Below are 15,208 nucleotides of genomic sequence, written 5' to 3' on the forward strand. Positions count from 1 at the left end.
TGGTATTGATTACTGTGACATGTTTGTGTTAAACCGGTTTGAAGGTGCATTCACTCGAGTAATAAAGTCAAAGATGCACTCTTAAGTACTGCCAGATAAGGTTTACCACAATAATAATGTTGTTTCAATATTCCTAAAAGAATGAATAAATGTCGAAAACAATGGTTCTTATGAAGGATATCGAGTTAAATTTGAAAGAAATGAGCATTACACACGGTATTTCTACCTTATGAGACTATAGTAGACCACAATAAATCTTTTAGCATTTACCAATCATTTAATATTTTTTGCGCTTTCTGCTATTAAAAACACGGTTACAATCTTGTTATCAGTAATAAATATTTTCAATAAATGCATTATTTAGTATGTAGTTAAAGGTTTATCAGTCACAATTGATGTTTGTTATATATGTGTATGTATTGATTTTGAATAACAGTGTCACTAAACAAAAAATAAACAAATTTACGCAATTTCACAACCTTTTTTCCAGTTCTTCTGGATTACCCTGTATCCCCTGCCTCGAAACGAAAAGTTAACTTGGACGACATCGGTACGTTGTGGTTGGGGGGGGGGGTCACCCCCCCCCTCCTTCTGGCCACTAGTGCAATTGCAAAATTAATTTTGATGCGTGAGGGATATACTTAAGCGACGATGTTAACCATTGCTTCAGTATTTATGCATGCATATGTACTTGTTGGCATTTTGGGTGCCTCATTTCTACATAAAAAATGCTCAACCAGGTATGAGTTTATTGTATAAGTTATAGCTCGTAGTTTGTAAAATGTGGTTCTTTAGCAAATTTGTTTTAAATACGAAATAAAAGGTGTTGCTTCCAAGGTATGCATGATCAAAATATCCATAAATTATGTATGAGTCCCTTTTGCTGAGTGGTTATGCTATTTATTTGTCCATGACGTAAAAAGCGTAGGTTCACCCCTGATTAAAACAAGACTTTATTTTCATACTTTCATTGGGTTTTTTTTCTGCAATTTCAGTATCAAAGAGTTAACTAATTATTTCAGACACATTACATGGAAAATGATTATTTGGTGCCAATGAGGTACGAGTCCCTTTAAGAATGACAAAGTGTTTTTACAATCAGCTAAATAACAAGTTCATTTTTTCCACATATACAAGATGATTTACAAGTAATCATCATATGTGTATTTTTGCTTCACTGCTATCTTGTAGGATGACTGGCTTATATACTACTACCGGGTATGTAGTAAAGTGACAACATGGCATTAATTACCAATAGCGTTTATTTTGTAATGCAAAATTCACCAGCCTTACATGTTTGTACAGTTCGGTATTTTTTTCTAAAACATATACTAGTATTACTGTTTGAGGAAGGCATTGGCACATGATGCATGTTAACATTCTAAAATGCCTTGCAGCATTTTTAATGGTGTTTAGCTTGGACCAGCTCAAAACCAAATAATAGGGGTTGGAAAGTCTTTGGTTTAGGAGTTAAAAAGTCTTTAATATGGTTATTAAAATAATTCAACTAGGGGTTGAAAAGTCTTTGTTATAGGAGTTAAAAAGTCCAAACAGGTAGGGGTTGAAAAGTCTTTGAAATAGGGGTTTAAAAGTCTAAGGGTTGAAAACTGAAAAGTGTTCTTTTTTAGAAGGGTTAAAAAGCCTCTTGGGGTTGAAAGGTCCTGCTCCCCTGCAGAACAGTGTGTATGAAATAAACTATTATCTTAGGTTAAACATTTCATATGGATTTCCATCAATTAATTACATCTTAAAAATCAAGAAAATGGTACATTTTCTGTGTAAAGGTACTGACAACCGAAATAACATTTTCAAGCGTAAAAGTGAGTATAGCTTTGAAAAAATGAATAAGTTCTTAGTCGTTTGTAACCGCAACTTAATCGATTAAAAATGGCGTCTGAGAAGATGAAACTACAATCGTAACAACTCGGCCATCTCCGGCAAGCTTCGAGATAGACCTCGTAAATGGTAGTCACGGACACTACGGACCATGGACATTACGGACCAGACATTACGGACCAGATTTAGGGACACTACGGACCAGATTTAGGTACATTACGGACCATCTTCAGAAACTTACGGACCATCATTTATAATGTTTTTAAACATTTTTTTTTTAATTTATTCACTCATTAGTTTATAATTTGTTAATAAATAGTGTCCGTAATTCATACGAAAGTGCGATGCGGCTGCCGGCGATTAACACCGTTTTCAATCCGCGTAAAGAAGGCCCATTGTAACAACAAGGAAATGGATTGTGTTAAATTAAATGTGCTTGTTTAAGAGAAAATATCTATTGTAACCTCAAAAAATGTTCGTTTTATGAATATTTAGATGTTTTCTTATAGTTGAAGCACTCTATTTCCTCTAGAAAAATCGTGAGCACACAGAAAATGTACTTGACAGTCATTGAAATGATCATACGGTTCATGGCATGCATGAATCATTACATCGGATTAAATGCATGCATGGACTAAATGTCAACATTTTCTCAACAGTTATAGGAATACCCTATGAAATGTAAGTTTTAAGTCATACTTTGCCGTGTTATTTTTCACACCATGCCTTGCCATTAAAACAACATTTTACTATTCTGTAAAATCATTGATTGCATTGTGCAGACTTTTGTGGATTGTGGTAGGATGGGTGTGAGCTTGGCACCCAGTGAGCTTTACCAGCTGAAATCTATGCATGCCTTTACTTCAGCATTATTGGGTTTGGGCTGCAGATTTTTTTTGTGTAAACTGTTCTGTGGGGTTGAGGTGGGGCGGTGACTATCCACACAGTAAGCTCAATTGTTAGAGTACCAATACAACGTTCATGTGGATATGCACCAGACAACTGTAACCACGGCCTCCCCAGGTCTGGGGAACAGTGGGGACTTTGACTTTCAGTACAGCCAACCCCGGCTAAAATCCCCACCCTGCGCGGACGCTCCAATGGCAAAATCCCTGCCAAATGCCCCCACACCCCAGGGACTCTAGGTAAGGTCCATTCCCCTCTATATTTTAAGCGAAGATAAAACCACCGCATTCAACCAGCATTGCAGGGCCACCTGATAGGTAAAAACACGGCCCATTTCCCCTGGTTAACCCCAGTATTCCCCGGACCTGGGGTGGGGGGTTACAATTGACTGGTGCACTAAGTTGACAGATCTTGTCTTGAAATTGTATTTGTTCAAGGCAGATCATCCTTCACTTTACCTCCTAGGCTGTGGATAAAACCCACTCATTAGAAGTATCCTTACACATTATACTTGTCTAAATCTATAATTATTAGTCTCAATATCTTTTAGTAAATTGTCATTTTTTATTACAAACAACAACACCAAAAGAGTAACTGATAAGATACTCAACTGATTTATTTTTTTGTAAATAAAAGCCTGAAACAAATATTTAGCCAGGTTACTAAGCTTTTCAGCAATGTATAGCAGACTTTTTTCAATAATACTTAATCTATTTTGAATAATTAGCCTTTAGATCACTCTTCACCAAATGACTCTTTTATGTCCAACTCCATAAAATGCAAACAAGAATAATAACAGTTTGGATCAACATGTCTCTTAATTTTATTCTTAATATTAGTCAAGTAATAACAGAGCCATGTGTATGCAATCCAATGTAAAACTAATGATAAATTAGGTTTTGCTCCCATTTTTACTTTCATTTCTGTGCCAAGCCCTTTTAAGTGCATTGAGTCTTTTGGGATACTTCACAATATTTCTGGCGCTTAATCTCCATATATGGCTTTAAGTTGCCATACAAATTTAAGTCGTCATTACAAAATATACTGTATGTCTCCACTTTAACCATAAACACACAATGAGAGGACTATTTAAAGCATTACCATGTGTCAGAATTATAGATCTTTCTTTACATTTTATTTGTCTAATTGTATTACCGGTCTCTTTAGCAATATCCTTGTGCCTCTTTGAGTACTTGGCTTGACAGTTTGGTTTTTAATACATTGTTTTGAATGTTTTATTTCTACACAACAATGATGATGATGACACTATGCTATGCCAAAACCTCAACACATTTTCTTCAAACAAAAAAGCTCAGTCATTCAGAATAACTTTTATTACATCATTTGAGAAAATAAACTCATACAATCAACGAAATAAACATGCATCTGTAAAATCACAAGTAATGTTATGTGTTCGTTAAATTCAACTGAATAAAGGAAATAAATATTGGTTGCAGTAAGCAATGCGCATCACTTCTAATAAACATTCCAACAGACTGAAAAATAAATCAACACAAATGGAAAAACTGTTTGCAAGTCAGCTAGTATCTTATTTTATGCCTTATCAGATTGCTATGCAAGCTGGAAGCTTACAAAATCACTCTTAAGTCTGTTGCCTAAGAAGAAACAAGTATGGACATCCTTTTCCTGAGGTCAAGAGAAAGTATCTTGGAGGTCTTGAACTCACAACCTTGAATTTGGGGCTTATCCTCTAGACCACTTTCACCTTTTCACATTTTAAAGAGCCCAGTTTACAATATGGCATTTGCAAGTATGTGCCCTATTTTCTGAAGTCTTAAAAATTGAACTGAACAAAATAGTTCTCCTTTATTTGGTCTGCCGATGCCATCTGTTTCTGTTTTTGTAGTTATCTTCCCTCCATAATATAGGAAAACCACTTAAAGCGTATATAAATCCTTTACCATTTTTCCCTTTTAAAATATAAGTTCGGATTTATTTAATAATCACGGACCAACAGATGACTTTTATCTTTAACTTCACATCAGTATGTAAGTCATCAAATATTTGAGATGACAAGATGTTCCACTGAACGCTTTGTTTCCATCTTGCACTCATTTTTCCAAGGAAGGCGTTGCAGTTGTGTTAAGATGATTGCCATGCATTGCAGGTCAATCCTCATACAATGGCATTTTTGATTACATTCGGATTCCAGTGCCTGAAATAGAAAACAGAAAATACAACAATAATAGGAATTATATTTTCAGATCAATTATTTTAAAAGCCTGTACAACAACAGAAAAGTATTCACAAAACATTAAGTGCAACACCAATTTAAAGCTGCATCCTCACAGTTTTACTGTTCTGACACCTTTTTTATTTTCGTCTTTAAACAATCCAATTGGCAATTATTGTGCAAATGTATGGAAACCAGTGATATTAGACTGCTGACATAATATCAAGTTTGAAAATTTGGTAAAAATTCCTCCAACTAGTCATATAAGGTCACACATAATAGAACAGATTTCATTTGTTTGGAAAATATTTTTTTGCTATTGCTTTAAGCCATATAATTAATTATATGTGTAAATTTAATTTAATTACTCCTTTGGGCTTATGAAGAATGACCAAGAAGAACTGTCAATCTGTGAGAGAGCAGCTTTTAGCTCTGGACTACTGGTTAATTAAAAAATATGAAATGATATTGTTATCATGTTTAAATTCATCTACAATGTTGATATTTTAATACTGTCAATCCTTGTTGGTTAATTGTACAAACATGCAGGTACTTTTGGGCTTAAACCAATAGGATACTTGACTGTTAAATTATTGTCCGAATTTCGAAAATAGCACAACCATTACCTCATCTGCCTTTTTTCATTAGAACAAGCCGGGAATCAGAGTCAGCTGCACCCCTGGTACCATACTCTTCTCTGAAAATGACAATAAGATTAAAATTTAAATGTCTGCATTTCATTGGCACAGTAAAAATGTCAGCATTTTTCAATGTTTCTGCATCACCACCACTGGTGGATATCATAGAATTTAGTCTTGAAAGAAATGTGTGCTTGTTTATGCGTTCAAACTAGTTAAACCAATAGAATGAAGATCTAATTTATTTAGAGAACTATATTAGTGAACAGGGCCGAGGTATTCAATTGTGCCATTACATTAAGTTGTTCGCTACCAACACTCACGGACATATAAACCATACATCCTTGGTTTAAAGAATGTAAATTTTAATTATAAAAAATTAAAGTTAATGATATGAAATGTATGAGATAAATACACTGAGAAAGAAAGTCTAACCTATTATCGATCTAAGTAAAGTCAGATTCAGACTTATTTGTTATTAAAAAAAAAAATAATAGAGTATTTGTTTTCTTAATTTTTGCCACTGATCACTGGAGCTTCAAAATTGTTATTTACTAAATTAGAATCTGTCAAATGAAAGAAGACTTTACCCCACCCACTAAGAATTAATGACATTTCCAATTAGTTTCTCATTAGGGCTCTTTTAAAACTATTTTTATATTTTATTAAAATACAATAAGTATAAAAATAACACTTACACACAAATAAGTGGTAAAAGTTCGCTCGTCATTCTGTCTTTGGACTAACATATCTCTTGGTTGTTTAAACATCTTCTTGGTCGGCCATGATGGACTATTTTCTTACGACCCGTATTATATCCGAGGCCATATCTTGATACTAGCCGAGGAGTTCCGATTGATGAAACTAGTGTAAAGATATTTAAAAAATGGAATTTGTGTCACTGGTTGAGTAAGAATACTTCAGGTAATTTTTGATATGATTTATTGCATTCAAATTCATTAAAAGATGCTTAAATCTTATCGCTAAGATATCAGCACAGAAGTATTAGCTTGGAATTGGATGGATACAATGTCAGGACACAGGTAAACAATAAAACAAAACTTCAAATATATTCCTAAATAAATATAGGTGTTCTTTTAAGAGATTTAGGAAAGTTGAAATATTTTCCCATTAAAATTTATTGCCAGAACCTCCAATTGGATTAAGCCCATTGCCAATGTTACCAATTGGAAGATTCCAATGGGACAATGTTCCAATTGGAGTTTTCCAATTTCCTGACTTTTCCCATATTGAATTGTGGGAAATATCCAATTGGAAAAAATGGTCGACGGGATTTTTTTTTACAAAAAATGATAAAAAGTACTATAAACGCACTTTTTCTAGATAACATTATAACCATTAATGATAATGATTGTTATTAATCACTAATTCCTTTTTTGAAAATGTGGGAGAATTTTCCAACAAAAAATGTTGGGCTGATTTTCCAATTGGAAAAACCATTTTTCCAATGGGAAGGCCATTTTCCAATGGGACTCCCATTGGAAAAGTTGACTTTAAATGCCAAAAAAAACATATTTCTAAATTAAATTTCAGGAAACAAAAAATATCTCTTATTAGTATTACCTAACACATTTTAAAAATACAAAAATAAAAAACATTGGGTGAAAAATAAAAAAAATAAGTTTGCAAAAATTCCGGATTTGCAAACTTAATCCGGATGCTGTTTATACTTAAATAGTAAAACAGTTTTAAAATCTTTTTCTCTGCAAAGTCCAGAAACATGATATTTGGTATGCAGCTTCATGTATTAGTTCTTTATTAGGATTGTTCAAATCATGTCCATGGTGTCAAAAGTGAGCAACCAATGACTTCAGTAACAACCAATGATTTCCTCAACAGCTACCTTCATCTATGTTAGCATAGAAGTACTTACTTAGCAACTAATGGCTACCTTAGCAACCAATGAATTATTACATGTCAAATTAATTACAGCCGATGAATTTCTAAGCAACCAATGACTTCCTTCGAAACCACATACTTGCATAGCAATTACATACATTCTTAATAAATCATGACTTCCTTAACAACCAGTGGCTGCCTTTAATAGCTACCAATGTCTTCATAATGAGCCTCTTACTTTCATAGCAACCACTTACTTCATTGCCTACAATGACTTTTTAATCATCCGATGATAAATACTTTTATCTTTAGTAACCAAACACTACCTTATCAACAAATAACTTCCTTAGCAACCAAATACTGTTTTAACTGCCACTGACTTCATAAGCAATCGTTAAATTCCTTAGCAACTAATGATAACATTAGAAACTGTCTTTATATTTCACAAAAAGTGTGTACAATAGCAACAAATTGTTTCCTTAGCAACGATGACTTCATTAACGACCAATTATTTCCTGTGCAAACACGTACTTCCTCAGCAGCTACTGACAACCTTAGCAACCAATGGCTTCCGTAGCAATCACTTACTCTTTTAGTAACCATTGACTTCTAAAGTAATAGAAATGACTTTCCTAGCAACAAATTACTCCCTGATCAACCACGCCTGCCTTTGCAAACATTACCATGTTTAGGAACCGTTGACCTTCATAGCAAAAGTTGGCTTCCTTTGCAATCACATACATATCAAGCATTGACATCCCTGGCAACCAGCTGACTAGCTATTTGTTAGCCTTTGCTAGCAATACTTTTGGTTTTCCTTTAGAACGACGAAACTCATGTTCAATTATCCAAATATAAGCAGCCAGTTATTTCCTCCGTGGGTAGCAACTTCCCTATTACTCACTGACTCGTTTGTCACTCCAAGCCGGTAAAGAGTTCGAGCCATTTTGGCCCTCTTGTTCTAAAACGTCAATCATTGAATATGTATCATTATGATATGTTCAATATCAAAAGTTCAGTTTTAACTTGACATTGAAGCTGATGCATTATATATGGTGGTATATTTGTTAGTAATTTTATTCTGAATACAATTGCAATTTATTTAGTTCATGAATTGTTTTAAACTGATCAGTCACTTATTTGAGTTGTATAATACCACGGCATTTGATCTATTTTACTGATTTCGAAGAGATTTTAACAAAATCCACTAGGTCCATGAAAATACTCCGAAACACTGCTAGAATATACAAAATACTAGTAGTAGTGCATTGTTTACTACGAATGTCCTGTTTTAAGACATACATACACTTACACGAGTAACATACACTATGCGAAACAACACAGACGGACCATTCATGCATTACTGCATAATTTGTATTAACGAATATGGGGGATATCGCATTGAAAAACAAGGGCTAGCTGGATGTTGAAATCGTATTCAATGAAATATAAAATGTTTCATCCGCTGTTCATCCAAACATTGGGATAACCTCTCAAAGACCATTCAGTTATGAGAAGGGGAAACTTTGCGGAGAAAGTTGGTAACCAAAGTGTTACTTTCACATTTATGTCTAATGTTGTTCTGCTCCTTTATCTACTACAGTGGAAACTCACTAAACCGGATCTCCACAAAACCGGAATCCTCGGGATACCGGACTTTTTTCAGAGTCCCGGTTTTCCCCTTCTATTTTCAATGTAAAAAAATCCCTACAAAACCGGAACCCCGGAATTCCGGATACCGGACAAAAAATCGAGAAAATTTGTTAGTTGTCAACGTAATTTTACCTCACAACACCGGACGTTTATTTGTTCAAACATGTCAAAATAATGTTGTGTATTAGGAATTCGCGAATAGCGTGTCACTTTGTTTTGACAGCCGGTGCGTCGTTAAATATTACACCTGAGATGTTGTGTTAACTCGATAATGATGATTGCGCTGTGGATTGTCTGTCGCGCGATAATCAAACGATAATCAAACTTGTGAAAAGAAAATTGATTGAAACATTAATTTGTTTGTTGCAGAAAATAAAGAACTAGAAACGGTTATTTAGTGATCATTTTGGAGGGTTGTTTTTTCTAGACTTCTATGATTCAATCAAATTAGAGCGTAGCGTTAATTAAACTATCAAACATACTAAACAAGCATTAAATCACGCGAGTTGTTTTATTTCAAGATGATTATAAAAACGCAGAAATGTTTCATTATGCTTATCACTTTTGCAAGTGCTTTAATCATGTCTCAACCTCTGTCTAAACGTCGGAGAATTGAACTGTCCCTAGAGGACAACAGCCTTTAAAGGTTAACTCAGTTAATATTTTGAGTAAACTTACTCCGTACATCAAATCCTCACTAAACCGGAATCCTCACTAAACCGGAAATTTTGCCCAGTCCGGACCTTGTCCGGTTTAGTGAGTTTCCACTGTAGTATGTTTCATACCAAACTGCATCAATTTGTTAAACTATGGTTTCAATATATATAACTCTCAGACTGTTAACCCACAAGGCACATCGATATGATTTATTTGTTTATTTGCTCACATTATTCTTATTTAAAACGTGCATGACATGGACCAAGCTTACTCAGCATATCTCACAATTCAGTAAAAAGCTTGACGCCAAAGAATACTCAATGAATAATATAAGTGCAAATTGGTCATGGTTGCACGTTTTTCTGTAAACTAATGTAACGGTCCGCTGTAGGCTGCGGATGTGCGTTCATAATAATGTAACGGTCAGCTGTGGGCGGCGGATGTGCGTTCATAACATTCCGTTATAAGCGGAAATACGTTCATAGTTCGTATGTTGACTTGGTTGGTAATGTGCAAATAAGCAAAGCCCGAGCTATATGTAGATAGAGAATATAGTGTATATAAAGACCAGCGGACCCCTCAGGGTCGAGCATGCTTTTCTATGAAGGGACCTGTTGGTGTTTGTTACGTTACACGTTACGAAACTTGGCGCCCAACAAGGGATAATATAGATTCGTAGCAAACTAGCTCACCCGTTTTTTAAAAAGAAGCATAGACAGCCCAAACCAGAACGAGGTTTCGAGACTGTTGGACGAAAATGCTGTTTTGAAACAGAAAATTTAAAGGCTCAGAAATTTTCATCGTTGAAAAGGGAGCTCGACTGCAGCACCAAGCAGGACGTCTACACCAAAACCTCAGTTTAAACCACGCATAAAGTTTGACTATGAAAAATATTCGTCTCCGATAGGTGATGACGCCTAGGACAATAGTATGGACACACATGTAACTCAGCGTAGGAAACGGCCGAGTACTAAACCTGATAGTAATACAGGCCAGAATAAGTGTCATGTGAAGCCGGCTACATATGATTGCACTCGAGCATGGACGGACTACAGGTCACATTTTGTGGCAGGCGCTCAGTTAAACGGATGGTCCGAAGAACAGAAAGGTTTGTACTTTTCGATATCATTGAAAGGCCATGCCCAAGGTGTTTTGGAAACCTGAGCTCAAACACAACTGACTACAAGGAGTTACTCAGAGCTTTTGAGGACCTATTTTCGACTCTGAACCAGACTGAACTTTATAGAGTTCAACTTCTTGATGACGACAGAAGGACATGAATACCATGGCGGAACTAGGGCAAGCTATAAGACGATTGACCAATCTGGCGTGTCCTAGTGCATTTGTAGATGTACGGGAAACCTTAGCAAAAGAGCAATTCAATGCGTTGGTTAATACAGACATGCTGCTGAAAATCAAACAGTCAAGACCATCCAATCTGAATGATGCTGTGAGGCATGCAGTGGAGCTGGAAGCTTTTTATCGGGCTGGGAAAAGACATCAAAAACAGATAAGGTCTGCATCCACTGAGACTGATTCCCAGGCTATGGCTATTGAGAATCGGACAATCGCTGTTTTCTTATTACTTCTTTAGGATGTTTTGTGTATTTGATATTAAAGTCATGGTTTTAGTATAAGATTGATACGAAAAAAGGATATTCTAAATGGTTTCTACCATTTCTAAAGATTAATGAACTTTACACCCCTCGTCTGTAATGTAAGTTATATATAATTGTTTCACCCGTAGGGTTTGTTAAATTTAGACCATTCCATTTTGATCACGTGATGTTAAGGTATATAAGCAGCGAAATGCATAGAAATAGGTAGTTCGTGTCTTGAACTGATGGGAGGACATCCCGTTAATATGTAGGCACATTTTGAAGTTCCTTTTTGTACTGTTTAGGGCGGGTTCTGAACTTTTGGGGACTAGGAGAATTAAAGTGAAGCATTGCGCTACAGCTTCTAGTTTACAGATTCGGACATCCGTTGGGTTTCATTTTGGCCTCTTAGTAAGCCTGGATCATTGCGATACAGACGGAACAGGGTCAATGGTTTGATTCCCTGTAAAAGCTATAAACTGAGGACTGCGGTTTCACTGATATATTGTGAGATTGGCTTATGAAAGTTTTGTGTCCTGTTTGAAGATAAAGCATAGGTGTTGTAGTGTTTCTGTTTGTTCGTTCTTGGTTTTGGGATAATTAAACATTTATTCTTGAACCATAGTAAGTATTTCCAATCATTTGGTTTTGTAAGCAATCATTGTTAATCACGTGTATATATTACTGATTTCATACTTAATCTTCGGGACAATGCAGTCCGAGAATAGGTTTGTAATTTAATTTGAGGTAACGTGTACGAGCTAGTTAGGGAAGAAACGTAACAAAACATTTGTAACGTGCAACGTAATAAACACCAACAGATCCCTTCAGAGAAAAGCATGCTCGACCCTGAAGGGGTCCGCTGGTCTTTATAAACACTAAATTCTCTATCCACACAGAGCCCGGGCTTTGCTAATTTGCATATTGCCAACCAAGTTAACATACGTACTATGAACGTACTTCCGTTTATAACGGAATGCTATGAACGCACATCCGCCGCCGACAGCGGACCGTTACATTCCGCACATCCGCCGCCTACAGCGGACTGTTACATTATTATGAACGCACATTCGCCGCCAAAAGCGGACCGTTACACTTAGAATTCAATTTAGTTAATTGTATCAGAACAAGTATATGTACGAATGTTGTATACGAAATTGATCTCGCAGTTGCAGTTGTATTATTGTGTGTCTCTGTGTGTGCTCAACGGTTATCCGTGTGAATTGAAACAAGATAATTAAAACAAGGCGCTCATGCCGTCAAACCTCCCCTCTTAGGCTGAACATGTCGATCCCTTTCGGGCTATCCTGCCTTACCCCAAGTAAAACCGGACTAGAGTGATATTGCTCGGATTTTACGCGGCACACTTCAACAACAAGTGTTAAAAACATTAAAAAGTTATTGAACGGTCTTGCTATACCTCTGCATCGTCTGCAATATTCGATTCATCCGATGAAAATGTGGACAAAGACATAATGGAATGTGAAACGTTTTCCGAACGTCTCATATTATGGAAGTTTAATTTAGAAAACGATTTCCGGGAAATGTACATGAAGTTTTGAAACTTAACATTGTAGTTTTTACAGGCATCTTATAACATTGCAAATGGCTTCTTTGGCCAAGAGTCCAATAAAAAACAATTATTAATCAGCGATTTTTTACCAATATTTCAATCAGATTCTATGACGATTCGCTTGTATATTACCTGTAAAACAAATGAGTAAACCAATTATGAAAAGTATGTTATATACCCTGTCAAAATTGAAGGTACCCGTTACCCTGAAGACGAATAGCATACAAAGCCAAAAACATTAGTACTTGTACGATCTATATTAGTGCATTTTCCCATAATATTCAAATAGCCTTAGCTCTTTAAATACCAGTTTTATATGTACATGTACGTGCTGCTCTAAAGTGCATTTTCCCATAATGTTCAAATAGCCATTGTTCTTTAAATACCAGTTATATATCTACATGTAAGTGCTGCTCTGAAGTGCATTTTCCCATAATGTTCAAATAGCCTTAGCTCTTTAAATACCAGTTATATATCTACATGTACGTGCTGCTCTAAAGTGAATTTTCCCATAATGTTCAAATAGCCATAGCTCTTTAAATACCAGTTATATATGTACATGTACGTGCTGCTCTAAAGTACATTTTCCCATAATGTTCAAATAGCCACAGCTCTTTAAATACCAGTTATATATCTACATGTACGTGCTGCTCTAATGTGCATTTTCCCATAATGTTCAAATACCCATAGCTCTTTAAATACCAGTTATATTTTCATGCAAAACTGCTATACGTTTAAACTGATATATGTGTTTACATTAGATTTGATATCTGTATGTCAATGAGTGCATTGAACAGCTTCGAACCAACGTTTGAATTAATATGAAAAATTAGAACGAATGAAAACCAAAGTATCTTTTAAAGATAAAATGATATCATTGTTTTAAAAATTATAAACTGTTATAATATTTTCAATTTCTTATCAGTTATCAGGCTATTAAAAGATGGCGGCATATAGGACATTCGCCAGCCCAGAGCCCCAAAACTGGTTAAAACAGTGGAGGGCTGTTTTCATTACGAGGAAAAGTCATCCTCCCTTCTGTCGAGAGAAAGTCTAAGCCATCTGCACACTGATATTCTACAGAAGGCATCGAAATGAGCAAACTTGTCCTATTAGACCATGGTCGTATATCTGACCGGCAACAAATATCCTTGTCGATATCATGAAAAACTTCGAAATGAAATTAAAGCCATACACAAAAGAAAGAAACCATCATGGGGAAACGCTTCTACTGACAAATGGCGAGACTCGTTTCCTATCGCCAAGTTATTCATGCAGTCAGCTGGGTATGATGATAAATCTTCATTTGATGAAATTGACTTCAACGGACTTGCAGCCTTTATGTATAACTGCGGGAAATACACACACACTGTGGAAACATTATCTGACGAGGTAATGATGTTCTTTCTTCATGAGGTTCCGAAGACAATAAAACATTAACGGCTTTGGCACTGGCTATTCACATTGGTATAAAATTAAAAGTAAATTGCCAAATTTTATTTTGTTTGTTCAAACGAATTCATGCTCGATGGACAGTAACCATAAGGATGGAATGTATATCTTTACAAAGTAAATTAACTTTCAGGCTCGGAAGTTCGTGAACAAGATCCGGCATATGCCAGACTTATGTTCAAAGGCCCTGACAGACCAGGCCACCACTGAGTGTATAGACAGCATGCTTGCGTTGCTGAACGATCCAGATTTCCAGGGAGATCCAGAAATACTGGATGCAATCAAACAGCTAGATGAGGTAAAGTAAAAAAAACATTAAGATGGAATATAAATTTATAATTTTGACGAGGAGATAAAAGTTTGATATGCGGACAAAATAGCGACTAATAGATAAACAATAGATACGCGAGTAAAATGACCAGAAATATTTTTATACATGTAAAGTGGTTAAGGGGACAAAATAGCAACATAGTGATATAAGAAACTATGATAAACATGCAGGCAAGATAGCTTCATAGGTATGTTAAGAAATCAGAAAAATAGTGACAGAGGTATATATTATGATAGACAGATGGAGAAATAAGCGACAGAGAGAAACAAGAAATACAGACTGATGGACGAGTAACAGAGATACTAACTAGTATGCAGATGGATCAAATAACACAGATAAACGATAATATGTGACATACAGAAATAAGATAATAAGATAGAAAATATATCGACAGAAAGAATATTAGTTATACGGACAGACTGTGACTAAGTTAAATAGTATAGCCGGATAGAAAAAGCGAACGCGATATTTATTAAGATAGACAGATGAACACAATAGCGACAGTAGAAG

General features: G+C 35.5%; 1 long non-coding RNA gene across 1 annotated transcript; it reads right to left on the bottom strand.

Moving 5' to 3' along the window:
- Positions 1-4,680: 4,680 nt before the first annotated feature.
- LOC128224536 (uncharacterized) lies at positions 4,681-6,379 on the bottom strand. The gene is made up of 3 exons (XR_008259497.1): positions 6,273-6,379; positions 5,563-5,633; positions 4,681-4,918 (listed from the first exon to the last, which is right to left on the bottom strand). It is a non-coding gene; the product is annotated as an uncharacterized LOC128224536 (long non-coding RNA).
- Positions 6,380-15,208: the final 8,829 nt, after the last annotated feature.

The sequence above is a fragment of the Mya arenaria genome, chromosome 17, assembly GCF_026914265.1.
Source record: "Mya arenaria isolate MELC-2E11 chromosome 17, ASM2691426v1".
In the NCBI taxonomy this organism is placed as follows: Eukaryota; Metazoa; Mollusca; class Bivalvia; order Myida; family Myidae; genus Mya; species Mya arenaria.